This window comes from Ambystoma mexicanum, chromosome 3p (genome assembly GCF_040938575.1).
Source record: "Ambystoma mexicanum isolate Mex_15411 chromosome 3p, UKY_AmexF1_1, whole genome shotgun sequence".
NCBI lineage: Eukaryota > Metazoa > Chordata > Amphibia > Caudata > Ambystomatidae > Ambystoma > Ambystoma mexicanum.
The window spans coordinates 255330276-255354531 of record NC_090925.1 but is presented as its reverse complement, the minus strand read 5'-3'; positions in this window follow the sequence as shown (position 1 = coordinate 255354531).

Here is a 24256-nt window from a genome sequence, read left to right as displayed (position 1 = left end):
GGCAAGGGGCAGCTGTACATTAACCCTATTAACCCTATGTTTCCACAGGGCATATTATTTATTTTAACCCTATGTTGTGCAGGGCAGTGCATTAACCCGTCAGAAAATGCTTTCTGCTGTCAGAAAATGCTTTCTGGTCTACGGGGCAGCGGCAGGGGCAGCGGGGACAGGGGCAAGGGGCAGCTGTACATTAACCCTATTAACCCTATGTTTTCACAGGGCATATTATTTATTTTAACCCTATGTTGTGCAGGGCAGTGCATTAACCCGTCAGAAAATGCTTTCTGCTGTCAGAAAATGCTTTCTGGTCTACGGGGCAGCGGCAGGGGCAGCGGGGACAGGGGCAAGGGGCAGCTGTACATTAACCCTATTAACCCTATGTTTCCACAGGGCATATTATTTATTTTAACCCTATGTTGTGCAGGGCAGTGCATTAACCCGTCAGAAAATGCTTTCTGCCGTCAGAAAATGCTTTCTGGTCTACGGGGCAGGGGCAGCGGCAGCGGGGACAGGGGCAAGGGGCAGCTGTACATTAACCCTATTAACCCTATGTTTCCACAGGGCATATTATTTATTTTAACCCTATGTTGTGCAGGGCAGTGCATTAACCCGTCAGAAAATGCTTTCTGCTGTCAGAAAATGCTTTCTGGTCTACGGGGCAGCGGCAGGGGCAGCGGGGACAGGGGCAAGGGGCAGCTGTACATTAACCCTATTAACCCTATGTTTCCACAGAGCATATTATTTATTTTAACCCTATGTTGTGCAGGGCAGTGCATTAACCCGTCAGAAAATGCTTTCTGCCGTCAGAAAATGCTTTCTGGTCTACGGGGCAGGGGCAGCGGCAGCGGGGACAGGGGCAAGGGGCAGCTGTACATTAACCCTATTAACCCTATGTTTCCACAGGGCATATTATTTATTTTAACCCTATGTTGTGCAGGGCAGTGCATTAACCCGTCAGAAAATGCTTTCTGCTGTCAGAAAATGCTTTCTGGTCTACGGGGCAGCGGCAGGGGCAGCGGGGACAGGGGCAAGGGGCAGCTGTACATTAACCCTATTAACCCTATGTTTCCACAGAGCATATTATTTATTTTAACCCTATGTTGTGCAGGGCAGTGCATTAACCCGTCAGAAAATGCTTTTTGCTGTCAGAAAATGCTTTCTGGTCTACGGGGCAGGGGCAGGGGCAGCGGGGACAGGGGCAAGGGGCAGCTGTACATTAACCCTATTAACCCTATGTTTCCACAGGGCATATTATTTATTTTAACCCTATGTTGTGCAGGGCAGTGCATTAACCCGTCAGAAAATGCTTTCTGCTGTCAGAAAATGCTTTCTGGTCTACGGGGCAGGGGCAGGGGCAGCGAGGACAGGGGCAAGGGGCAGCTGTACATTAACCCTATTAACCCTATGTTTCCACAGGGCATATTATGTATTTTAACCCTATGTTGTGCAGGGCAGTGCATTAACCCGTCAGAAAATGCTTTCTGCTGTCAGAAAATGCTTTCTGGTCTACGGGGCAGGGGCAGGGGCAGCGGGGACAGGGGCAAGGGGCAGCTGTACATTAACCCTATTAACCCTATGTTTCCACAGGGCATATTATTTATTTTAACCCTATGTTGTGCAGGGCAGTGCATTAACCCGTCAGAAAATGCTTTCTGCTGTCAGAAAATGCTTTCTGGTCTACGGGGCAGCGGCAGGGGCAGCGGGGACAGGGGCAAGGGGCAGCTGTACATTAACCCTATTAACCCTATGTTTTCACAGGGCATATTATTTATTTTAACCCTATGTTGTGCAGGGCAGTGCATTAACCCGTCAGAAAATGCTTTCTGGTCTACGGGGCAGGGGCAGCGGGGACAGGGGCAAGGGGCAGCTGTACATTAACCCTATTAACCCTATGTTTCCACAGGGCATATTATTTATTTTAACCCTATGTTGTGCAGGGCAGTGCATTAACCCGTCAGAAAAGGCTTTCTGCTGTCAGAAAATGCTTTCTGGTCTACGGGGCAGCGGCAGGGGCAGCGGGGACAGGGGCAAGGGGCAGCTGTACATTAACCCTATTAACCCTATGTTTCCACAGGGCATATTATTTATTTTAACCCTATGTTGTGCAGGGCAGTGCATTAACCCGTCAGAAAATGCTTTCTGCCGTCAGAAAATGCTTTCTGGTCTACGGGGCAGGGGCAGCGGGGACAGGGGCAAGGGGCAGCTGTACATTAACCCTATTAACCCTATGTTTCCACAGGGCATATTATTTATTTTAACCCTATGTTGTGCAGGGCAGTGCATTAACCCGTCAGAAAATGCTTTCTGCCGTCAGAAAATGCTTTCTGGTCTACGGGGCAGCGGCAGGGGCAGCGGGGACAGGGGCAAGGGGCAGCTGTACATTAACCCTATTAACCCTATGTTTCCACAGGGTATATTATTTATTGTAACCCTATGTTGTGCAGGGCAGTGCATTAACCCGTCAGAAAATGCTTTCTGCTGTCAGAAAATGCTTTCTGGTCTACGGGGCAGCGGCAGGGGCAGCGGGGACAGGGGCAAGGGGCAGCTGTACATTAACCCTATTAACCCTATGTTTCCACAGGGCATATTATTTATTTTAACCATATGTTGTGCAGGGCAGTGCATTAACCCGTCAGAAAATGCTTTCTGCTGTCAGAAAATGCTTTCTGGTCTACGGGGCAGGGGCAGCGGGGACAGGGGCAAGGGGCAGCTGTACATTAACCCTATTAACCCTATGTTTCCACAGGGCATATTATTTATTTTAACCCTATGTTGTGCAGGGCAGTGCATTAACCCGTCAGAAAATGCTTTCTGCTGTCAGAAAATGCTTTCTGGTCTACGGGGCAGCGGCAGGGGCAGCGGGGACAGGGGCAAGGGGCAGCTGTACATTAACCCTATTAACCCTATGTTTCCACAGGGCATATTATTTATTTTAACCCTATGTTGTGCAGGGCAGTGCATTAACCCGTCAGAAAATGCTTTCTGCTGTCAGAAAATGCTTTCTGGTCTACGGGGCAGCGGCAGGGGCAGCGGGGACAGGGTCAAGGGGCAGCTGTACATTAACCCTATTAACCCTATGTTTCCACAGGGCATATTATTTATTTTAGCCCTATGTTGTGCAGGGCAGTGCATTAACCCGTCAGAAAATGCTTTCTGCCGTCAGAAAATGCTTTCTGGTCTACGGGGCAGCGGCAGCGGGGACAGGGGCAAGGGGCAGCTGTACATTAACCCTATTAACCCTATGTTTCCACAGGGCATATTATTTATTTTAACCCTATGTTGTGCAGGGCAGTGCATTAACCCGTCAGAAAATGCTTTCTGCTGTCAGAAAATGCTTTCTGGTCTACGGGGCAGCGGCAGGGGCAGCGGGGACAGGGGCAAGGGGCAGCTGTACATTAACCCTATTAACCCTATGTTTCCACAGGGCATATTATTTATTTTAACCCTATGTTGTGCAGGGCAGTGCATTAACCCGTCAGAAAATGCTTTCTGCTGTCAGAAAATGCTTTCTGGTCTACGGGGCAGCGGCAGGGGCAGCGGGGACAGGGGCAAGGGGCAGCTGTACATTAACCCTATTAACCCTATGTTTCCACAGGGCATATTATTTATTTTAACCCTATGTTGTGCAGGGCAGTGCATTAACCCGTCAGAAAATGCTTTCTGCTGTCAGAAAATGCTTTCTGGTCTACGGGGCAGGGGCAGCGGGGACAGGGGCAAGGGGCAGCTGTACATTAACCCTATTAACCCTATGTTTCCACAGGGCATATTATTTATTTTAACCCTATGTTGTGCAGGGCAGTGCATTAACCCGTCAGAAAATGCTTTCTGCTGTCAGAAAATGCTTTCTGGTCTACGGGGCAGCGGCAGGGGCAGCGGGGACAGGGGCAAGGGGCAGCTGTACATTAACCCTATTAACCCTATGTTTTCACAGGGCATATTATTTATTTTAACCCTATGTTGTGCAGGGCAGTGCATTAACCCGTCAGAAAATGCTTTCTGCTGTCAGAAAATGCTTTCTGGTCTACGGGGCAGCGGCAGGGGCAGCGGGGACAGGGGCAAGGGGCAGCTGTACATTAACCCTATTAACCCTATGTTTCCACAGGGCATATTATTTATTTTAACCCTATGTTGTGCAGGGCAGTGCATTAACCCGTCAGAAAATGCTTTCTGCCGTCAGAAAATGCTTTCTGGTCTACGGGGCAGGGGCAGCGGCAGCGGGGACAGGGGCAAGGGGCAGCTGTACATTAACCCTATTAACCCTATGTTTCCACAGGGCATATTATTTATTTTAACCCTATGTTGTGCAGGGCAGTGCATTAACCCGTCAGAAAATGCTTTCTGCTGTCAGAAAATGCTTTCTGGTCTACGGGGCAGCGGCAGGGGCAGCGGGGACAGGGGCAAGGGGCAGCTGTACATTAACCCTATTAACCCTATGTTTCCACAGAGCATATTATTTATTTTAACCCTATGTTGTGCAGGGCAGTGCATTAACCCGTCAGAAAATGCTTTTTGCTGTCAGAAAATGCTTTCTGGTCTACGGGGCAGGGGCAGGGGCAGCGGGGACAGGGGCAAGGGGCAGCTGTACATTAACCCTATTAACCCTATGTTTCCACAGGGCATATTATTTATTTTAACCCTATGTTGTGCAGGGCAGTGCATTAACCCGTCAGAAAATGCTTTCTGCTGTCAGAAAATGCTTTCTGGTCTACGGGGCAGCGGCAGGGGCAGCGGGGACAGGGGCAATGAGCAGCTGTACATTAACCCTATTAACCCTATGTTTCCACAGGGCATATTATGTATTTTAACCCTATGTTGTGCAGGGCAGTGCATTAACCCGTCAGAAAATGCTTTCTGCTGTCAGAAAATGCTTTCTGGTCTACGGGGCAAGGGCAGCGGGGACAGGGGCAAGGGGCAGCTGTACATTAACCCTATTAACCCTATGTTTCCACAGGGCATATTATTTATTTTAACCCTATGTTGTGCAGGGCAGTGCATTAACCCGTCAGAAAATGCTTTCTGCTGTCAGAAAATGCTTTCTGGTCTACGGGGCAGCGGCAGGGGCAGCGGGGATAGGGGCAAGGGGCAGCTGTACATTAACCCTATAAACCCTATGTTTTCACAGGGCATATTATTTATTTTAACCCTATGTTGTGCAGGGCAGTGCATTAACCCGTCAGAAAATGCTTTCTGCTGTCAGAAAATGCTTTCTGGTCTACGGGGCAGCGGCAGGGGCAGCGGGGACAGGGGCAAGGGGCAGCTGTACATTAACCCTATTAACCCTATGTTTCCACAGGGCATATTATTTATTTTAACCCTATGTTGTGCAGGGCAGTGCATTAATCCGTCAGAAAATGCTTTCTGCCGTCAGAAAATGCTTTCTGGTCTACGGGGCAGGGGCAGCGGCAGCGGGGACAGGGGCAAGGGGCAGCTGTACATTAACCCTATTAACCCTATGTTTCCACAGGGCATATTATTTATTTTAACCCTATGTTGTGCAGGGCAGTGCATTAACCCGTCAGAAAATGCTTTCTGCTGTCAGAAAATGCTTTCTGGTCTACGGGGCAGCGGCAGGGGCAGCGGGGACAGGGGCAAGGGGCAGCTGTACATTAACCCTACTAACCCTATGTTTCCACAGAGCATATTATTTATTTTAACCCTATGTTGTGCAGGGCAGTGCATTAACCCGTCAGAAAATGCTTTTTGCTGTCAGAAAATGCTTTCTGGTCTACGGGGCAGGGGCAGGGGCAGCGGGGACAGAGGCAAGGGGCAGCTGTACATTAACCCTATTAACCCTATGTTTCCACAGGGCATATTATTTATTTTAACCCTATGTTGTGCAGGGCAGTGCATTAACCCGTCAGAAAATGCTTTCTGCTGTCAGAAAATGCTTTCTGGTCTACGGGGCAGCGGCAGGGGCAGCGGGGACAGGGGCAAGGGGCAGCTGTACATTAACCCTATTAACCCTATGTTTCCACAGGGCATATTATTTATTTTAACCCTATGTTGTGCAGGGCAGTGCATTAACCCGTCAGAAAATGCTTTCTGCTGTCAGAAAATGCTTTCTGGTCTACGGGGCAGGGGCAGGGGCAGCGGGGACAGGGGCAAGGGGCAGCTGTACATTAACCCTATTAACCCTATGTTTCCACAGGGCATATTATTTATTTTAACCCTATGTTGTGCAGGGCAGTGCATTAACCCGTCAGAAAATGCTTTCTGCTGTCAGAAAATGCTTTCTGGTCTACGGGGCAGCGGCAGGGGCAGCGGGGACAGGGGCAAGGGGCAGCTGTACATTAACCCTATTAACCCTATGTTTTCACAGGGCATATTATTTATTTTAACCCTATGTTGTGCAGGGCAGTGCATTAACCCGTCAGAAAATGCTTTCTGGTCTACGGGGCAGCGGCAGGGGCAGCGGGGACAGGGGCAAGGGGCAGCTGTACATTAACCCTATTAACCCTATGTTTCCACAGGGCATATTATTTATTTTAACCCTATGTTGTGCAGGGCAGTGCATTAACCCGTCAGAAAATGCTTTCTGCCGTCAGTAAAATGCTTTCTGGTCTACGGGGCAGGGGCAGCGGCAGCGGGGACAGGGGCAAGGGGCAGCTGTACATTAACCCTATTAACCCTATGTTTCCACAGGGCATATTATTTATTTTAACCCTATGTTGTGCAGGGCAGTGCATTAACCCGTCAGAAAATGCTTTCTGCTGTCAGAAAATGCTTTCTGGTCTACGGGGCAGCGGCAGGGGCAGCGGGGACAGGGGCAAGGGGCAGCTGTACATTAACCCTATTAACCCTATGTTTCCACAGAGCATATTATTTATTTTAACCCTATGTTGTGCAGGGCAGTGCATTAACCCGTCAGAAAATGCTTTTTGCTGTCAGAAAATGCTTTCTGGTCTACGGGGCAGGGGCAGGGGCAGCGGGGACAGGGGCAAGGGGCAGCTGTACATTAACCCTATTAACCCTATGTTTCCACAGGGCATATTATTTATTTTAACCCTATGTTGTGCAGGGCAGTGCATTAACCCGTCAGAAAATGCTTTCTGCTGTCAGAAAATGCTTTCTGGTCTACGGGGCAGCGGCAGGGGCAGCGGGGACAGGGGCAAGGGGCAGCTGTACATTCACCCTATTAACCCTATGTTTCCACAGGGCATATTATTTATTTTAACCCTATGTTGTGCAGGGCAGTGCATTAACCCGTCAGAAAATGCTTTCTGCTGTCAGAAAATGCTTTCTGGTCTACGGGGCAGGGGCAGCGGGGACAGGGGCAAGGGGCAGCTGTACATTAACCCTATTAACCCTATGTTTCCACAGGGCATATTATTTATTTTAACCCTATGTTGTGCAGGGCAGTGCATTAACCCGTCAGAAAATGCTTTCTGCTGTCAGAAAATGCTTTCTGGTCTACGGGGCAGCGGCAGGGGCAGCGGGGACAGGGGCAAGGGGCAGCTGTACATTAACCCTATTAACCCTATGTTTTCACAGGGCATATTATTTATTTTAACCCTATGTTGTGCAGGGCAGTGCATTAACCCGTCAGAAAATGCTTTCTGCTGTCAGAAAATGCTTTCTGGTCTACGGGGCAGCGGCAGGGGCAGCGGGGACAGGGGCAAGGGGCAGCTGTACATTAACCCTATTAACCCTATGTTTCCACAGGGCATATTATTTATTTTAACCCTATGTTGTGCAGGGCAGTGCATTAACCCGTCAGAAAATGCTTTCTGCTGTCAGAAAATGCTTTCTGGTCTACGGGGCAGCGGCAGGGGCAGCGAGGACAGGGGCAAGGGGCAGCTGTACATTAACCCTATTAACCCTATGTTTCCACAGGGCATATTATTTATTTTAACCCTATGTTGTGCAGGGCAGTGCATTAACCCGTCAGAAAATGCTTTCTACCGTCAGAAAATGCTTTCTGGTCTACGGGGCAGGGGCAGCGGCAGCGGGGACAGGGGCAAGGGGCAGCTGTACATTAACCCTATTAACCCTATGTTTCCACAGGGCATATTATTTATTTTAACCCTATGTTGTGCAGGGCAGTGCATTAACCCGTCAGAAAATGCTTTCTGCTGTCAGAAAATGCTTTCTGGTCTACGGGGCAGCGGCAGGGGCAGCGGGGACAGGGGCAAGGGGCAGCTGTACATTAACCCTATTAACCCTATGTTTTCACAGGGCATATTATTTATTTTAACCCTATGTTGTGCAGGGCAGTGCATTAACCCGTCAGAAAATGCTTTCTGCTGTCAGAAAATGCTTTCTGGTCTACGGGGCAGCGGCAGGGGCAGCGGGGACAGGGGCAAGGGGCAGCTGTACATTAACCCTATTAACCCTATGTTTCCACAGGGCATATTATTTATTTTAACCCTATGTTGTGCAGGGCAGTGCATTAACCCGTCAGAAAATGCTTTCTGCCGTCAGAAAATGCTTTCTGGTCTACGGGGCAGGGGCAGCGGCAGCGGGGACAGGGGCAAGGGGCAGCTGTACATTAACCCTATTAACCCTATGTTTCCACAGGGCATATTATTTATTTTAACCCTATGTTGTGCAGGGCAGTGCATTAACCCGTCAGAAAATGCTTTCTGCTGTCAGAAAATGCCTTCTGGTCTACGGGGCAGCGGCAGGGGCAGCGGGGACAGGGGCAAGGGGCAGCTGTACATTAACCCTATTAACCCTATGTTTCCACAGGGCATATTATTTATTTTAACCCTATGTTGTGCAGGGCAGTGCATTAACCCGTCAGAAAATGCTTTCTGCCGTCAGAAAATGCTTTCTGGTCTACGGGGCAGGGGCAGCGGCAGCAGGGACAGGGGCAAGGGGCAGCTGTACATTAACCCTATTAACCCTATGTTTCCACAGGGCATATTATTTATTTTAACCCTATGTTGTGCAAGGCAGTGCAGCCTAGCATTAACCAGTCAGAAAATGCTTGCAGTGGCATTTTTTGACAGTGTTTTTTGTAGCCAACCATATGTTGTACGGAGCAGTCAGCATTAACCCTATGTTAGCAATTTGTGTTATCAATTTTAAACCTGTGTTGTACAGGGCAGTGCAGCATTAACCCTATGGTGGCAATTTTGTACCCTATGTTACATCATTTATGGTGAGATTGCAAAATCAGACGGCAGCCTAAGCAAATTCTGACGGCACATAAAATGCAATTTTCTGCTGCCCTGTAAAGCCGCCTGTGAGGAATTGTGCCAATATAACCCTATGGTGGCTTGGCGCCGTCCTTCCCGGGCAACTGGAGCTGTGCCTCAGCATTTTTAACCCCATGTTGCATCATTTCGCCAGCCTAAGCAAATTCTGGTGGCGAATCCGCTGTGGAATCGCGGGTATTGAGTCCTTTCATTTTTTCTTTTGTTCTTTTAGAGTATTAAGGCTGTTTTTGCTTAGAAGTTTACACATTTTACTGTTAATGTGATGATTGTTTTGCAAAGGTAAATTTTAACCAAACACAATAAAAAATGTTTTTTTTAAAAAATGGAGTCTTTTCCTTTCCCCAGCTGTACAACCTGCAGGCTTGTCTGGGCCCATTTTTAATTCCAAGGCCCCCCCCACCCCTTTTGGTGTAATCTATTGTGGCGGTTGCCCTCCCCGGGCTTTCATTTTGCCTTAAAGTTTAGCCTCCCTGATGATTTTATTCTGGTTCTGGGCCTCTCGGACCCCTCTAGCCTCATGGGGGGGAGGGGGGGTAAACCTCTTTATGTAATGTCTTTGGTGATGAGGTGCTGGTGGGTCCCCCTCCTTCTCAACCGGGCCTCCTTTTGTGGGACCTATTTTCTGCAGCTACTTGGGGATTCTCTCCTCGTGGAGGTCATGGGGCTATACCTGGCGGGTTGTCTCTCCTGGACCAGGTCTGCAGGGCCCCTAGTCCTTTACATCCTCCGCTTTTAGGGGGAAATGTCTCCCAGCGACCCCCCTGCCTGAGGTGTCCGCTTTGCCCCTCTTGATATTAGAGGCTTCATCTCCTGTGGTTGCCACAGTTTGTCTGGTTAGGCATGGCTGCCCCCACCTGCCTCCCCCCGGAAGCTCCACCTTAGCTCCTTTATCCTGCTCTGGGGAACCGTGGTGTCTGGCGTCACTTGTCATGATCTATGCTTCCAAAAGGTCAGGGTTTTCCCAACTCCCTTGGAAGCAGATCCATAACCCAGGTTCCGAGTGCCAACCAGTCCCAATTGGGACCTTTTGGACCCAGTCCTGGCGCCAGTGGCACCAGGCTCATAAATATGCCCAGTCCCAGCGCTGGAAGCGCCGGGCTCATAATGCTTGGGTGGACTTACCTGCAGCAGACCATGCTGCTTACTTGCCTGCCAGTTGAGTCTCTGATCCTCTTCTGTTTGGAACTACTTTTCCTGTTGGGTGGGGCAGGAGCCACTCCCTAGATTCAGAACACTGGAACTCTTCTGGAAAGCAGGAACTCTTTTCTTACCTAGGCGTGGCTGTGGAAGGAGACTACAGGAGGCTATTTAAACCACACCCGATGGATGAATCTTGCTTTGCGTTATTCTGCATCCTCAGCAGCAGAACGTTCATCGTGTCTTCTGCATCTGATCCTGGGCCTAAGGAAAAAGGCTTACCATTCTGAATCCAGTCTTCAGCAACACCTATAAAGACAAGAAAGAACAGGTTAGCATTACGGTCTTCAGTGACAGCTCTTCACTTACCTGGTCCATCGGCTGTCACCAACGCCTCGCGCTGCATTCCGGCATCTGAAAGACAAAGGCTTACCTACTCTTCGTGCGCTCCGGAAGTCTTCACACTGCATTCCGGCATCTGAAAGACAAAAGCTTACCAACTCTTCGCACGCTCCGGAGGCCTTCGGCGCTGCATCCCGCATCTGAAAGACAAAACAAGGTGCGTTTAAAGACATTGGGGAACTTTAATACTCACGTGCCATTACTCCTTTCCACATCTAACCCAGTGGGTATTCCGGCACCCTGCAGCCGCCCCGAACTTGTACCTGCAAAATAAAAAGACAGTTAGAGCGCATCGTGAAGCAGGCAACAAGCGCTTACTTACGTGCTTCCAGGCGCTTCTATTCATCACACGGGCTCCATCTTCAACTCACTTCAGCCCGCCATCCGCCATCGCCGGAACCCTGCAAAACAAGAGACATCATTACTAAAGACTTTAAAGACATTAGAATTACGCGAAACTTACCGTTCGTGCAGTAAACAACAGACAGCAGTCCTCTGAAGTCAAGAGGCCTGCTCCCCTTATCCAGTGAAGAAACTGGTTACAGCAGCCTGCCTCGAGGCAGATGGAGAGCACGGCGTTCACTTACCTAAGGTGAGAGCGTTAACCTTTGGGGTTCTACAGGAGAAGAGAAAGGGAAGAAGAGAGAGACATTCAATAACCCAGTTCATTAATCCCACATTTTCTATCTGCAGACATCTTACCCTTCGAGCCAGACATACAGTGAACAGAGGTCCAGCCCAAAGAGCCAGCTGTGTGTTACACATCACCTTTGAAGATACGGTATACGCCCAGTCAAGACCGGCGCCTCTACGGGAATCAGGTGAGCGTTACAGAACGCAAAGCCTACCACAAATCTCCCGTCCAGGCGCTATGGAAACCTTGGATACCGACCAGCTAGCCCAGTTACTTGGGGAACTAAGGGCAGAAGTGCATGCAGCCCGTCAGGAAACGAACGCTCTAAGAAGGGAACTGATTATTTCCAAGGAGCGAACAGATGATCTCACTAGACAATTGCTACAGTCACAAGCCGGACAGACCCCGTTACCCGCATCTGGGGGAAATCTTCCTTCTACATCCTCTATGAATCCAGTGCAGATCAACCTACCTGGGAATGTACCTCTGGCTCCGCCCGAACGATTTTCTGGTGACCCAAAGAGGTTTGCAGTATTTATCAATCAGTGCCGGTTGCATTTCTTATGCCGGCCAGCAGCCTTTCCAACTGATCAAGCTAAAGTAGCTTTCGTGCTTTCGTACCTTAGTGGCAATGCGGCAGACTGGTCGATCCCTCTAGTAAATCAAGATGATCCGGTCCTCCGTGATTTTCAAGCTTTTCAGCTCAGTATGGAAAAACTGTTCGCAAGACATTCACAGGGGCAGGCCTTGGACAATGAGCTTCTTTCGTTGCGACAAGGTAATCAAGACCTTTTGGCTTATGTTGCGTCTTTCAACAGACTGATAGTGGAAACTCACTGGCCTGAGGACAAAAGGATTACGCTGTTTTATAGAGGTCTACGCGGAGAGCTCAAAGATGTGTTAGCCCAAGTAGTGAATCCCCCACAAGATTGTTCGGACTATATAGACTTAGTCGTTCAAATAGATCACAGACTGCAGAACAGGAAGGCCGATCGTTCCAAGTTTGATGCTCGAGTATTTTCCAAACCGCCAACTCCTTCCAAAGGAGTAGACTCCGGGGAACCCATGCAAATAGGGGGTCTGAAAGGTCCTCTAACACAAAAGGAGCGGGAAAGGAGAAAACAGTTGCAATTATGCCTCTATTGCGGAAACTCAGGGCACTTTCTTCGAGACTGTCCGGTGAAACCTGCCAAGAAGGCAGTAGGAGCTGCAGTTACCAAAGTTACAAACTCTGAGCAGGGAAATGACCTCGCCCGACAAGAATAGAGGTCCTCTTGCCGAGCGTGAAAACCAGTTCCGTGACCTCGCATTTCGTGATACCTATGGTCCTCATTAGCCCTGATAATCCGGATCGATTACATGCAATTGAAGCTTACGTCGACAGCGGTGCCATCGGCAATTATGTGGATCATGAAATGGTTTTGAGGATGAATCTAACTCTTTGTCCCAAGGCTGTAAAGGACGTCATTACTACGGTGGATGGTACGGAGATAGCCTCCGGGCCAGTAACGCATACCACTCAAGAAGTGACGCTAGTAAGTCAAGATGGACACCATGAGAAGATCGTGTTTGATGTGATCAAGGCCCCTCAGTTTCAGATTATTCTAGGAATACCTTGGTTAGAGAAACACAATCCTCCGATCGATTGGCGAGCAAGAACGGTCCAGTTTCCAGAATGTGTCTCTACTTGTCACCCTCCACCTGGTGTTGCACTGGCAGCAATTTCTTCAGAGACTCCCCAGTTACCTCCCGAATACCTAGAATACCAAGATGTTTTCCGGAAGGATCAGGCTAACTCTCTACCTCCTCATAGGTCTTATGACTGCCAGATCGACCTGATACCTGGATCTACTCCTCCTTGTAGTAGAATTTATGCCCTCACCGAGCCTGAGAACCTTCACCTTCGACATTACCTGGATCAATACCTGGCAAATGGGTTTATTCGTCCTTCCAAGTCCCCTGATTCTTCAGCTTTGTTCTTCGTTGCAAAAAAGGAAGGAGACCTTAGAACTTGTATAGATTATCGCTCCCTGAACCAGATCACCGTTAAGAATAGATATCCGTTACCTTTGATCCCTGAACTCCTGGACCAAGTCAGAAAAGCATGCATATATACAAAGCTGGATCTTAGAGGAGCTTACCACTTGGTACGAGTAAAAGAGGGCGATGAATGGAAGACGGCCTTCCGCACCAAGTATGGGCTATTTGAATATCAGGTCATGCCCTTCGGACTTTGTAATGCCCCGGCCGCCTTTCAATATTTTATGAACGATGTCCTCAGAGAGCTCATAGATGTGTGTGTTGTTGTTTACATTGACGACATCCTTGTTTATTCTTCATCGGAATCTGAACATCGGAAACACGTGAAAATGGTCCTCGAAAGATTGCGTCAACACAAACTTTTCGCTAAGTTGGAAAAATGTGTTTTCAACGTGACTGAAGTTGAATTCTTGGGATTCATATTATCACCTGGCGGAGTGCGTATGGATTCAAAGAAGGTCGATGCAGTTCTCAAATGGCCATCACCATCCTCCGTAAAAGGTGTGCAAAGCATGTTAGGCTTCGCTAACTTTTACCGCAGGTTTATCCCCGAATTCTCTCGAATAGTCCAGCCCATCACTGCCTTGTTAAAGAAAAACAAACGTTTTGAATGGTCTACCGAGGCGGAACAAGCTTTCCAGGATTTGAAGACTAAATTTATCTCTGCACCAATCTTAAAACACCCTCGCCCCGAACTCCCCTACATCGTGGAAACTGATGCTTCAAGCCTTGCCATGGGGGCAGTTCTATCACAAAAGGACCCGGTAACCAATCAGTTGCATCCCGTGGCATTTTGGTCCCGCAAATTCTCGCCTCCTGAAATCAATTACACGATTACTGACAAGGAACTTCTGGCTATCAAGTCTGCCTTTAAGGCTTGGCGGCATTATCTGCTGGGGGCCCGACACACCGTTACTGTGATTACGGATCACCGAAACCTGCAATATTTGAAAACCGCAAAAGCCCAATCCTCTAGACAACTCCGTTGGGCATTATTCTTTGCCGAGTTTGACTTCATAATTACCTATCGACCTGGTACAAAAAACGGTAAAGCTGATGCCCTTTCTCGGATGGGAGTGGAAGAACACTTGATCAACCCTAAACCTGTACCAATCATTCCCGAACAAAGAATTCTGGGTGTAATCGCCACAGAATCCATAGAGGAAGTTAAGGATAAAGCCAGGCAACTTGTAACTCCAGCAGACATACAGAATTGGCATCTGCAGGGAAAGGACTTTGCAGTAAAGGACAACTTATTGTATTTCCAAGAACGATTATACCTACCCAGCACAGATTTACAGAAAAAAGTAATCTCTTGTTATCACGATTCTTTAACGGAAGGACATCCCGGTATGGCCAAGACCTCAGAAAAGATCAAGCGCTACTTCTGGTGGCCGTCTTGGAAAAAAGATATCAGAGACTTTATAATGTCCTGTGGAGTATGCGCCCAAAACAAGAGTCAAAAGGAAAGACCAGCAGGCCTCTTACGCCCTATTGACATCCCACCTCGCCCTTGGCATACGCTTTCTATGGACTTCATCACCGATCTACCTCCATGCTCCGGATACAATACGATTCTAGTAATCGTGGACTTATTCTCCAAGATGGCGCATTTCATTCCGCTCAAAGGCTTGCCAACAGCAGCAACTCTGGTCCGAGAATTTCTCGAAAACATCGTCCGACTGCACGGTTTTCCTTCGGTTCTAATTTCGGATCGAGGTAGTCAATTTATTTCTCATTTTTGGCGAAGTTGCTGTCGGTCGGCTCAAATTGATGTGAGACTATCGACCAGTCACCACCCTCAGACCGACGGACAAACCGAGAGGACCAATCAAACTCTGGAACAGTATTTACGCTGCATGCTGCAACAAACTGAAAAAACTTGGAAAGACATCCTTTGGATAGCCGAATATGCCTACAATAACTCTGTCCATTCGGGAACTGGGAAAACCCTGTTTTTTCTTTTGTACGGCAGTCACCCTCGAACCTCGGAGTTGGATCCCCTCCAAGATCTTGAAACACCAGCAGTAGACTACCTGCATTCTACAATCACCCAAGCCTTTAAGGAAGCTGTTTCTCACCTTCAAAGGGCTAAAGAACAATACAAGAAAGGAGCAGATCAACATCGGAAGAAAGCCCCTCAATATCAAGTAGGGGATCAAGTCTGGTTATCCACCAAATATCTACCTCTAAAAGGGCCACGCACATTCAACCCAAGATACCTTGGTCCCTATTCCATCACTACCAGGGTAAACCCAGTAGCGGTCAAGTTGGACTTGCCCCCGCACATGAAGATACATCCGGTCTTCCACGTCTCTCTATTAAAACCCGTGCAACCTCAAACCCGACTAACCAAATCTCCAAAACCTATCCTAGTTGATGGAGAACTCGAGTTTGAAGTCAAAAGCATTCTGGACTCCAAGATCTCCAAATCTAAACTATTCTACCTAATTGACTGGAAAGGCTACGGCCCCCAAGAGAGATCCTGGGAACCTGCTGAATATGTCCACGCTCCTCGCCTAATCAAAAGATTTCACCAAACATTTCCTGACAAGCCAAAACCCCCGGAGAAGCCCGGTTTGGGAGGGGCCTTGAGGGGGGGTACTGTCATGATCTATGCTTCCAAAAGGTCAGGGTTTTCCCAACTCCCTTGGAAGCAGATCCATAACCCAGGTTCCGAGTGCCAACCAGTCCCAATTGGGACCTTTTGGACCCAGTCCTGGCGCCAGTGGCACCAAGCTCATAAATATGCCCAGTCCCAGCGCTGGAAGCGTCGGGCTCATAATGCTTGGGTGGACTTACCTGCAGCAGACCATGCTGCTTACTTGCCTGCCAGTTGAGTCTCTGATCCTCTTCTGTTTGGAACTACTTTTCCTGTTGGGTGGGGCAGGAGCCACTCCCTAGATTCAGAACACTGGAACTCTTCTGGAAAGCAGGAACTCTTTTCTTACCTAGGCGTGGTTGTGGAAGGAGACACCTAAGCACTACAGGAGGCTATTTAAACCACACCCGATGGATGAATCTTGCTTTGCGTTATTCTGCATCCTCAGCAGCAGAACGTTCATCGTGTCTTCTGCATCTGATCCTGGGCCTAAGGAAAAAGGCTTACCATTCTGAATCCAGTCTTCAGCAACACCTATAAAGACAAGAAAGAACAGGTTAGCATTACGGTCTTCAGTGACAGCTCTTCACTTACCTGGTCCATCGGCTGTCACCAACGCCTCGCGCTGCATTCCGGCATCTGAAAGACAAAGGCTTACCTACTCTTCGTGCGCTCCGGAAGTCTTCACACTGCATTCCGGCATCTGAAAGACAAAAGCTTACCAACTCTTCGCACGCTCCGGAGGCCTTCGGCGCTGCATCCCGCATCTGAAAGACAAAACAAGGTGCGTTTAAAGATATTGGGGAACTTTAATACTCACGTGCCATTACTCCTTTCCACATCTAACCCAGTGGGTATTCCGGCACCCTGCAGCCGCCCCGAACTTGTACCTGCAAAATAAAAAGACAGTTAGAGCGCATCGTGAAGCAGGCAACAAGCGCTTACTTACGTGCTTCCAGGCGCTTCTATTCATCACACGGGCTCCATCTTCAACTCACTTCAGCCCGCCATCCGCCATCGCCGGAACCCTGCAAAACAAGAGACATCATTACTAAAGACTTTAAAGACATTAGAATTACGCGAAACTTACCGTTCGTGCAGTAAACGACGGACAGCAGTCCTCTGAAGTCAAGAGGCCTGCTCCCCTTATCCAGTGAAGAAACTGGTTACAGCACCCTGCCTCGAGGCAGATGGAGAGCACGGCGTTCACTTACCTAAGGTGAGAGCGTTAACCTTTGGGGTTCTACAGGAGAAGAGAAAGGGAAGAAGAGAGAGACATTCAATAACCCAGTTCATTAATCCCACATTTTCTATCTGCAGACATCTTACCCTTCGAGCCAGACATACAGTGCACAGAGGTCCAGCCCAAAGAGCCAGCCGTGTGTTACACATCACCTTTGAAGATACGGTATACGCCCAGTCAAGACCGGCGCCTCTACGGGAATCAGGTGAGCGTTACATCACTCTTGTGGGCCCTTGATCGGATTTCACCAGGGCCTTCACGGTGCGGTGCCTTGGCCCTTCCTGGCCTCAATCTTCTCCTGGATGGTTGGTGTGGTGGAGGTTGTGAGGTAGTCCTCTTTGTATAGCTGACTGCTCTGTGGTCCAGAGCCTCCTCCCTCCCTTGCTATGTCCTACGGTATCTTCCTCTGTGTGTTTGCATTAATAGAGGTGCCTCACCTGTTGCACTCGTCCGGGTTGCACTTGTCGGGATCCTTATGAGGCTCCACGGGTGCTCCTGCTATCCCTCTGTTGCTCTCCTCTATGCTTGCCCCTTCAAGGCTCCTGCTGTCCCCCTGTTGCTTTCCTCTACGCTGGCCCCTTTAAGGCTCCTGCTGTCCCCGTGTTGCTCTCCTCTACGCTTGCCCATTCAAGGCTCCTGCTGTCCCCCTGTTCTCCTCTACGCTTGCCCCTTCAAGGCTCCTGCTGTCCCCCTGTTGCTCTTATCTACGCTTGCCCCTTCCAGGCTCCTGCTGTCCCCCTGTTGCTCTCCTCTACGCTTGCCCCTTCAAGGCTCCTGCTATCCCCCTGTTGCTTTCCTCTATGCTTGTCCCTTCAAGGCTCAGGGCTGGCTCCGGCTGCTTTCCCACTCATAAGGCACTGGATGGACAGAGAGGCTATTTGCAACAAAACTAGCTGCTTGGGTGCTGTAGGCAGATGAAAGTGTCTGAATTGCCTGGGCCTCCCTTTCACGGCCCGACAGAGGAGATGAGTAGTGCCTTTGAAGGGTTAGTCTTGCCCAAACTATGTAATGGGATGCTAATGAACCTGCTAATAAAACAACTACCCTTTTGTGAGGGTCCAATAATTAATGATATTGAGCATTGATTTCTAATACTTTAAGGAATGAAGCAAGCACACTGTGTTGTGATATGCACTTAGTTAGCAGGCCACACCATTTTTAAAATGTTCGTAGGTAGGCCACCCCCATCAGGTAGTAGACCATGGCCATCATGCAAGACACCCCCCCAAATGAGCCCCCACCACCTTACTTTCTTACCCCACTTAACGCCCTGGGAGTACTTGATGCATATATGGGTAACATATAAAACATTCTTGCAGAGGGCTGGTTGTGGGTTCTCCGGATTCGAAGCACCAAACTCAACGCGGGTCTTGGATAGTCTTTCACTGAAGGAAAATCGTAAAGTACATGTACCCATAGTAAGTCTGCATAGCACCATGGATGACACGGTGACTGTGTAGACCTCTAATGATCTACCATCGCCAAAGCCTCAGATACCCATAACCTTACCTGCCATTGCCCCTCAAGGTAGGGGTATATTCAATCTTGCCCCACAAGGGAGGAGTACACCCAATTTTGATCAATCCAAGCATTCGGCTCTCCTCCAAATGGCCGACCTTATGGCCAACATTGTCACGACTCGCTCCCTTCGCTCCCGTTCCCGCCACTTGGGGGCATGTTTTGGGGCTTATTCCTTGCTGGACATTTCCTCCGAACCTAATACCACAGTGCTGTAATGAATTGGGAGCGCTAAATCCCTATTTTCCAAACTACTTCCCTTCCGGATCCATTCCAGGTTTTTGGCAGCCAGCATGCTTCTTTAACCAAATGACTGTGCTTCCCAGAATGCCTGGCCCACTGCTCCACCTCCACCCTTGCAGGACAAGGTTGGGTGGAGGATAGGCAACACCTGTGGCTGCAGGTGCAGCAGTCAGCACACCTGAGGCGTGTGCTCGTTAAACAGCTTTAAAAGCCTCAGTCTCACTTCAGTCCAGCGCTGGTCATCGTTTGCAGTGTTCCTGTTTTTGACTAGTCCCTGGTCCCTGGTTCCTTGCCTTTGTACCTACTTCCTTGTTCCTGTTTTCTTGTTTCCTCCGCCCTGAATTTCGGATTCATGCGCTAATTGATTTCTGCTCCCTTGATTTTCCTTTTTTGTCTTCCCCTGCTTGCAGGCAGCAATTCTCAGTGCTTTCCCCTTTTAGATGCAGCCCAGTTTGTCTGTGTTCTATATTTCTTTGACTCTGTCCTTTGCTGCTGTTACCCATTTGCCTTAGCCTTCCTCTTAGTTTAGTTTCCTGTCTTTTCCTTGGAGGGGTAGGGAGAAGTTTGCATAGGTTATTTCGTTTTTCCCTGCTCCTGATCCTTACTTTCTAGAGGATCCATTCCATGTTTTCCATTTCACTTCTGCATCCATTTCCCATTTGATCATTAGGTGTGGTGTGCGGTGGTAGCTAGCTCCTGTGTGAATGCTTATGTTTTCCCCACTAATTTGTAATCCCTATTCCAACTTAGGTATTTAGTTTTCTGCAGCGGATCACGCTCTGCTGCCTTCCAGTCTCCGCCCTTGCCCTGCCGGGCTCTCCACATTGCAGCGGATCTCACTCTGCTGCCTTCCAGCCTCCGCCCTTGCCCTGCGGGCTCTCCACATAGCAGCGGATCACGCTCTGCTGCCTTCCAGTCTCCGCCCTTGCCCTGCCGGGCTCTCTACATTGCAGCGGATCTCGCTCTGCTGATTCCCAGCCTCAGCCCTTGTCCTCTGGGCTCCCTGCCCGGCAGCCTGCCTCATTCCGGCTGCCTTCAGCCCTTGTCCTCTGGACCTCCCTACTTCTCCCATTGCTGTTATAGCCTTTTCTGGGTCCCAGATTCATCAACAGGATTCGTGGGCTAGCTGACATTCAAGAGGTGTATCTCGTCCTCGTGAGTACAGTTCTTAAGTTCCTTTATGTAATACCATCAAGAGTGTTAGTACACAGATCCTGTCATTGCTGGCCCCCCACGTGGGTTTAGCGCTGTCAGTACCTGTAACAGCAATTGGGGGTAAGGTGCTTGCCGACTTTCCTCGCGGTCAGGTGCTTACCCCACATCCCTTTTCATATATTGGTTTTGATGTCACACTCTATTTGCACTCCTGGGTTCTAGCATACCTGAGTCGTTGTTCCTGGGTGCACATTTCCCTTGCCATATTTGCTGCCTTTGTACTCGCCTGACTAATCCTGACAGTATGACCAGCCTAAAATTCCCATTGAATATGGCAAGTTTAAGAAAGAAAGGCAGCAAGGCCTCTAACAAGTTTGTACAGAAAGCTTCCCCTACATTTACCTGTGACAATCAAATCACTAGTCCTGACTCCAATGAACTCCTTGTCACGAATGGGCATTTACGAGCAAAGTATTTTTCCCATAGGATGGCACATCCTACATTGCCTGATCCTAGTTCAATCTTTTGTTCTGATCCCGATTCTATGTCAGCGCAAGCCTTAGCCGCAGAAAACAACACACTGTTAGACTTATTATACGAGAGTACCTCTGTTGTTGAACCCCATGATTCCAGTTGTGCTTCACCTCAGATAGAACAGTTTCATGATACCAACATAAAGAATGGAGGGATTTCTTGCATAACTTCTGTTTTCTACCCTCAGTCTAACGCATACTCTGTTGCACAGGTACAGACTGTAGTCCCTAATGCCAAGAGGTCTAAAGTCAATAGTTTGTTTAAGGGAAACACAGACCAAGTTGGAAAGACAAACTATAAATCACAGAACCTGCAAGCAGTAGAGGACAATGTACAATCGATGCATATTCAGATTGCTAGTGCAGGATCCAGTCCTGATGCCACTATGCTTCCCCCTGTGCCTACTGATAGTGATGTACAGTTAATGCAGGGCATGCTAAGAGCTAAACTTGAGGAGTTAAGACAAAAACTCATTTCTGCACAAGAGGAAAATAAAACCTTACACTCTTTACTGAATACACCTCAGACTTTATCTGTTGATGTGGAGGAAGTGAACACTGTTCAGCCCCTGAGTGTAGAGACTTTGGTAAACCATGATATTTGTCGATATGTTAGATCTATTGGGAGTGAAGGTCTTTCGTCTAGCACAGCGCTTAATCTAGGCACGGGTTCTAACAATTGTTCTGCTGTTTATCAGGGATTGCAGTTAGCCGAAGAGTTACAAGCCACTCCTTTACCAAAAATACCCTGTGTAGCAGTTTTTCAGAATTCTGAGCTAGCACACATACAAGCCTCTGATTCCCAAACACAATCCACAATGGTGGCATACACAGATTCAGTCACTACCCTAGACTTAGGCCCTGCTCTTGATACAGCTGCTGAGACTGAAGTAGATGTTAAAGCTGATGTGGAAAACAACGTTACCTCTGGGTTCACTCTTCCTTCTGCCAATTCTGATCAATACGAACAGGCAGAGACAGTACAGATTTCATGTTCTGATGAACTCATTCCACAGGATACAGAACCAAAAGACCAGCAGGCGATTCCTGAACTGTTGATTGTTAATCTGCCTCTTTCAGAAGCTAAGACAGAGGAATGGACAATTGACGAAATCCTGATTAACAGAGACTTTACTATGGTGATTCCACTGGTTGATTTTGACTTCCACAAAGAAAGAGACTCTGTGTCACCCACTAAAGAAAAGGACTGCAAGGGTACGGTTCAGTCCTTGGTTACTGGAGCCAAGGAGTCTAATGCCCTAAAGGTGCCCTCCATTCCTGAGCCACTGATGTGTCTATCAACTTCTGAGACTTCTGTGTGTCCTCCTACAACCATTGACTCTTCTATAATTCAATCCACAGCCCTGCCGTCATCTTTGGCACACCTGTCTTCAACCAATGAACCGCAGCCATGTCTGCCATTTACTCAAGAGCCAGTCCCAAAGACCTGGACATGTTTGTATCCAGCAACCGAGATTGCTCCAGCTTGCATGCCTTCAGCCTCAAGGTTTCCCCTGACCTGCCTGTCTTCAGCTACAGTGACTCATCCTGCAGATCATCCTTCAGCTTTAGAGCCTCCGGTAGTCCATCAAAAGAGCATGTCTTCAGTCCCGGAGTATACTGAGTATTTGCCTTCAGTTCATGAGACACCTGTATCCTGCATAGCCTCGCTGCCAATATCAGAGGCATACCTGTCTACATCAAAAGATTCGGCTGTGTTTTCTTCTGCGCCAGCGATTCCTCCTGAATCCCTACCATTTACAGTCGATGAACGTCTAGCCTCCCTTTCTTTTGCTTCAGGAGGAGCACCAGAATGCCTGCCTTTTCCACAAGACGATTCTTCCAACTGCTTCATTTTAGCATCAGTGCCTCCTAAAGATGCAGCATCAGAGTTTGAGACTTTTGCCAGCTCCCGCTTCAGAGTCATCAAGCTGGACCAAGTGGTGAGTCAGAACCACTCACTTGGGTGTGCACAAGGGGTGGTGCAGACCGGCGTATTACCTACAGGACTTGTGCAACAGAATTCCGCCAAGAAGCACCAGTCGGTTCTAGTAGCCAAAGGAAGGGAATGACTGCTGCAGTTCAAGATGCGTCTGTTATTGCTCCTTCTGCGAGTCTGCCTGAAATACCAAGTACTGCGTCTATCACTCCTATCAGGATGCCAAACATCCCTGCTGTGGTATCCCACGTGAAACAAGGTGGCTACACGACTGTCACCAGGAGTACCAGCCTCGTACAACCCATGGGACTTCCAGGCATCCAAGGCGTAGAATATGTGCAGTCAAACCTTAATAATTTTCAACCACAAGCCTTTTCCCAGATGGATGACAGAAAAAGATCTGAACCTCTACCTCAGCCGCCACCTTCTCTAATGGCTGAACATGAACATTTCCTGAAGCCAGCAACTTCCTCACCTCCCGCATGTCCGCTCTCGGCGGAAAGGCTAACAGAACTTCTACCATCGTCTAAGGCAAGTTGCACCAGCCTGTCTCCCTCCTCAAAGACTTACAAGGGTCCAATCCCAGTGACTGAGCTTCCTGGACCTTCCAACTCTGCTCCAGGTCCTGCAAGTTCTTCAGGCCTTTCTTCGAACCATGAGTCTCTTCCTCACCAGAAGTCACCGTTTCCATCAGTATCACCTCCAAAGACAACACACTCCTATCATGGAAGCCCATCTGCCTTTGCCCACATGCCACCATTTCCATCAGTGCCACCTCCAAAGAAAAAGCACTCCCATCATGGAAAGAAGAAGTCTCGTACGGGTGGCGGGCACCCGAAGAGGGCCGTAGGAGGGGGTATACTGTCACGACTCGCTCCCTTCGCTCCCGTTCCCGCCACTTGGGGGCATGTTTTGGGGCTTATTCCTTGCTGGACATTTCCTCCGAACCTAATACCACAGTGCTGTAATGAATTGGGAGCGCTAAATCCCTATTTTCCAAACTACTTCCCTTCCGGATCCATTCCAGGTTTTTGGCAGCCAGCATGCTTCTTTAACCAAATGACTGTGCTTCCCAGAATGCCTGGCCCACTGCTCCACCTCCACCCTTGCAGGACAAGGTTGGGTGGAGGATAGGCAACACCTGTGGCTGCAGGTGCAGCAGTCAGCACACCTGAGGCGTGTGCTCGTTAAACAGCTTTAAAAGCCTCAGTCTCACTTCAGTCCAGCGCTGGTCATCGTTTGCAGTGTTCCTGTTTTTGACTAGTCCCTGGTCCCTGGTTCCTTGCCTTTGTACCTACTTCCTTGTTCCTGTTTTCTTGTTTCCTCCGCCCTGAATTTCGGATTCATGCGCTAATTAATTTCTGCTCCCTTGATTTTCCTTTTTTGTCTTCCCCTGCTTGCAGGCAGCAATTCTCAGTGCTTTCCCCTTTTAGATGCAGCCCAGTTTGTCTGTGTTCTATATTTCTTTGACTCTGTCCTTTGCTGCTGTTACCCATTTGCCTTAGCCTTCCTCTTAGTTTAGTTTCCTGTCTTTTCCTTGGAGGGGTAGGGAGAAGTTTGCATAGGTTATTTCGTTTTTCCCTGTTACTGATCCTTACTTTCTAGAGGATCCATTCCATGTTTTCCATTTCACTTCTGCATCCATTTCC